This window comes from Halichoerus grypus, chromosome 6, assembly GCF_964656455.1.
Source record: "Halichoerus grypus chromosome 6, mHalGry1.hap1.1, whole genome shotgun sequence".
In the NCBI taxonomy this organism is placed as follows: Eukaryota; Metazoa; Chordata; class Mammalia; order Carnivora; family Phocidae; genus Halichoerus; species Halichoerus grypus.
In genome coordinates, this window is record NC_135717.1 from 80563961 (window position 1) to 80568631 (window position 4671).

At 44.0% G+C, this 4671-nt stretch overlaps 1 long non-coding RNA gene across 1 annotated transcript in view; it reads right to left on the minus strand.

The window, feature by feature from the left end:
• The window catches only part of LOC144382337 (uncharacterized), a 1106857-nt gene that overhangs the window by 1008626 nt on the left and 93560 nt on the right, over positions 1-4671 (minus strand). The window lies entirely within an intron of this gene.

Below are 4671 nucleotides of genomic sequence, written 5' to 3' on the forward strand. Positions count from 1 at the left end.
GAGACACATGATTTGTGATCAACTTTGTGTCCTGGGCAAGTCTTTTCCTTTATCAACATGAACATCCCAGAAGGAAATATGCTTTGTCTGTGCTTTTCCATGGGGTAATGGGAAGCTTCAAAGTATACAGGAAATTAGAAAAGACTGGGAAGTATGAGGGCAGAAGAAGAAAAGGCGTGTAGCATGTATGGCTAGAGACGGGAGTTTCTGGGCTTTGCCCAATAGGCGCCCACCACCTGGCAGCTTCTTGTGTGGACTTACTGATTTGACCCCACTCTAGCTTGGGAAGAGTATGCTTCCAAAGGCAACCCATGACTACTCATTCCTGAATCTACAGGACCAAAACCGTGGAGTCCACGCCCCTGCCTCTGTGCCCACCCATCCCTAAATTCCCCCAAATGATGAGTCTGAACCTAGTCTTAGAGACTGCCAGAGAAGGACATGCCTTGATGATCTATGCCTGGGTCTAGACTCAGGTGGCTTTGATGTTCTTCTTTGGTCTAGCCTAAATCCTTCTGGCTGCATTTTAAAAAGACCTCTTCGGATCTCTGCTGAGGAGAGCAGGCACCGGGCCAACAGGCAGGAAATGAAATCATGATGCTGGTCATTTTCCTTTTTTCTTTCCTCTCCTCTCCCCCCTCCTCCTCCCCATCACCCCACTGCCCCCACCCTTGGGACTGCTTGTCAGATGTTTTCACGGTGATGAGCAATGCCTGTATATACAGTGCCTTTATGTGTTATAGATTTTTGCCGTGAGCCTTCAGGCTTCTCCTCGCAGCCCTTACAAGGGAAATCCCATAATGAAGGATTTCACGGAGCTCCACAGGCTGGGAGAGGCTTTTCTTTCCATCTGTCATTTTACTTCAAGCCTTGACCTTTCTGTTCCCATGTAAAGCAGTACCAGGAAGAAACTGGGATTGGGGAGGGAGTGTCTGAGCTGGGACCCTGGACTGCGCTGTGAGTAAACCAGAGCAAGTATCCTCGGGTCTGGAGAGCACTAAAATGGGGAATTGAGGAAGACACTTCAGAAGATGTGGATGGGAGGTGGGGATGGGGGTGAGGAGAAGAGTTTAAAGATGGGAGAGCCCTTCAGTTTAGAATGAAATCCTGAATACAGGTAGGGCAGCAGAACAGTCTGGGAGACCCCTGTCCAGTCATCCCTGTACAGACACTCAGGGACACAGAGGCTTTGGAGTCCCAAAAATCTGGGTTCAAATACTGACTCTACACCTCACTTGCAATGACCTTGGGTCAAGTGCTTAACTTCCTCAAGCCTCGGAGTCGTCCTTTGAAAGTTACAGGTAATACATACAGACTTCACAGGACTGCTTTGCAGATGGAATAGGATAATGTCTAGTGCTCAGCACAGCACCTGCAGATAGGTAGCTTGTGACCCAGAGTGGCTACCAGCACAGATCTACCTCACCTTACAATGGGGCTACATCACCTGACCCCATCGTAAGTTGAAAACATAGTAAGTCGAAAATGCATTTAATACACCTAACCTCCCAAATATCGTAGTTTAGCCTAGCCTACCTTAAATGTGCTCAGAACACTGACATTAGCCTACAGTTGGGCAAGATCATCTAACACAAAGCCTCTTTAAAATAAGGTGTTGAATATCTCATGCAATTGACTGAATACTGTATTGAAAGTGAAAATCAGAATAGCTGTCTGGGTCCAGAATTGATTTTAAGTGTATCGGTTGTTGACCCTGGGATCACGTGGCTGACTGGCAGTTGCTGCTCACTACCCAGCATCGTGCGAGAGCATCACACTGTGTACCTCGAGCCCGGGAAAAGATCACAATTCAAAATTGGAAGTACAGTTTCTACCGAATGGGTATGGCTTTCACAGGATCATAAAGTTGAAAAACTGTGACTTGAACCAAAGGAAGTCAGGGACGGTCTGTGCCTTCAGATGAGGCTAGAACCAGACACAGCAGCACCTGGAAGATAACAAACCAGAAAGCCATGCCTTGCTCTCCTTGCTGACCAAACTCCCTAAAGCCTCCAGAGGGGCCTCACTCTGAGACAAACAGCCCATGGGAAAGCAAGCTTGGGGCTTTGATGCCGGTGAAGGGCCATCGTTTGGCCGACTTTCCATGTCAGGTCGATGGGGAGAGTGAAAAAAAAAATCCCAGTCTCCAAGGCTCCACAACCAAATACCCACCCGGCACTGCTTTGAAAGGGCAAAGCCTTCGAGATGCACAAGGATTGTGATTGTTTGAAATGTTGGTAACATTTCATCTTCCCAGAGACCTTGTTCATTTATCAGGGTTCTTAAAACCCTTTTGTTCATAAGCTTGTGGTGAGCACAGGAAACATTCTATCTAATATCAGAGCACAGCTGTTCCCCGACAGAGAGACTTAGGGAGAAAGCCCTTAAAAAAAGGAAGGGGGGGGGTAGGAAATCCCACCAGGGATACAAACATGGGAAAAGCAACTGGGGGCAGAAAGACAGCCCTGAGAACTACAGCTGCCTACCAAGAATATGCTGTTTGGGGAAGTGTGAGAAAAAGAATCGCCACACTGACAGCAGGCCTCTGGAGCTCCCAGTAAACACTGTGACCAAGGCAAGGCCCAAAGCTGGGCTCCTCCTCTCTGTAGGGTTCCTGGCAATCGTGCACGAGGCCCCAGCCAGGGCCCCTAAAAATGTTTGAAGTAGGTGTGGAGCCTTGAGTAACATCTTCTTAAGGGCCAGTGTGGCTGGGGGAAAAAAAAAAAAAAGCCTAGTGGAAAACTCTGTCCACCCGAGGCCACAGAAGCCCAGGAAATATTTTCTAAAAAGGGCTTTGATTGCTCCTGAAAGCACAAGACAGAGTGAGCAGGGCCAGGCCAAGGCGGGGACTGTGTGTCGCTAGCCATTGGCTGTGTGAGGTTGGGGCAGACAGGTCCGGAGCCTAGGATTTATTTTCAGCTCTTAATTATTTAGCTGGGAGTCCTGTAGAACTTCAGATAAAGGAAAATCACCTCCACGTTTATGCAATGTCTGAAAAGTAGAAATGTTTTGAATGTAGTTTTTTTTTTCATTATCAAAGCCAAATTAGGAAAGGGAAGAAAGATAAAGTCAAGAGGTAAATTTTCTCAACACTGAAAATTACAGTTGCCTTGCACTGCAATACTGGTATATTACAGAAATTACCAGCTTGAGGTCCGGAATCAGAAAGACCTGGGTGTAAATGCTGGTGCTGGGTGACCTTGAGAAAATGTTTCAGCCCCTCTGTGCCTGGGATTCTTCATCTGCAGAATGAGAATAAAGGCACCGATTTCCTAGGGTTGCTGTGAAGGTTAATGAGCGTCTATGGTTATAATGTTACTTTGTTGCAGTCAGAAGAGCCTAGTCAGGCAACTTGGGTGGTCGTGGCTTGACCATTAAAACTGGATCTTGTACAAACCCCTGGCCTCAGTTTCCTCTGTCTGAGGCAAATGATACCTGTCTACCCTATCTGACATGAATGCCATGGCTCAAAGCAGCTTATGAAATGTAAAGGCATATATAAATTTGATCCATGATTATTACAAAGTATTCTTAGCATGTAATTTATTTCCCCTTGTTTGCAAACATTCCAGGGCAAGAACTTTGAATGATCAGCTGATCATTCCACCTGATACTTGAAACCTGATTTCCAGCTTTGTTTGGGTCCTGATTCTAACAAATCAATTGCAAAAGAGAAAGACACACACACACACACACACACACACAGAAGGGTGAACAGAAAACTAGGATTTTGATGATATTAAGGATTTATCATTAATTTTTTTAGTTGCAATAACTGTATTATAGATACAGATATAGATATATGTATGAGAGGGTTCTTATACAGTTACACATGGAGTATTTATAGATTATATTATATGATGTTTGGATTTGCTTTAAAATCATCTGTGCAGGAGAGGGAGCTGAGGATAGGTAGAGATAAAAGAAGATTGGTTGTATGTTAATAATTGTAGAAGCTGAGTGAGGGGCACATGGGAGTTATTTATATTATATTCTCTATTTTCTGTTTGAAATTTTTCAATGATAAAAGGGAAAAAATACAAAAGGGGAATCAACGAATGAGTAAGCATCCCTGATAGCAGCTGAGGACCAAATAGTCTTAACCAGGGACTGCCAGATATTTTGGATACAAGGAAGATGCACAGTAGTGGGAAAAAACTTGAAATTGGACAGCCTGCCACAGACAAAGCCTTTCTATGTGACCAAGTCACTTAATTTTTTCCAAGCTGCTGTCTCCTCATCTTTAAAGTGAGGAAAAGGAACACAAGTGCCCCTTTCGGCTTTAACACGATACCATTTTTAAGGATTTCAGTATCGAATACACTTCACCAGATTTTTTTTTTTACCTTTTCAAAGACAGATTTTAATAGCCAGGTTCTTTACATTTCTATGATGACCAAAAACTTTTTTTTGTTTTTGTTTTTGCACATGTTGCATCTTACCATATAGGAAGTATGTGAATCCATTCAGGCAGGTATCACTTTTCTCATCTTACATCAAGGAAAGTGATTTATGAAATGTCAGCTCCTCAGAATGTGAGTTACTTCACCAGATTTTCTGAATGGAATATATAAAGCTCACTCGCAAGTGAGTGAAACCATTTAAAATGTACCAGAAGTGCTCTCAATTTAAGGAAGTACCAAGATAAAGTGTCTAGATAAACAACGAATC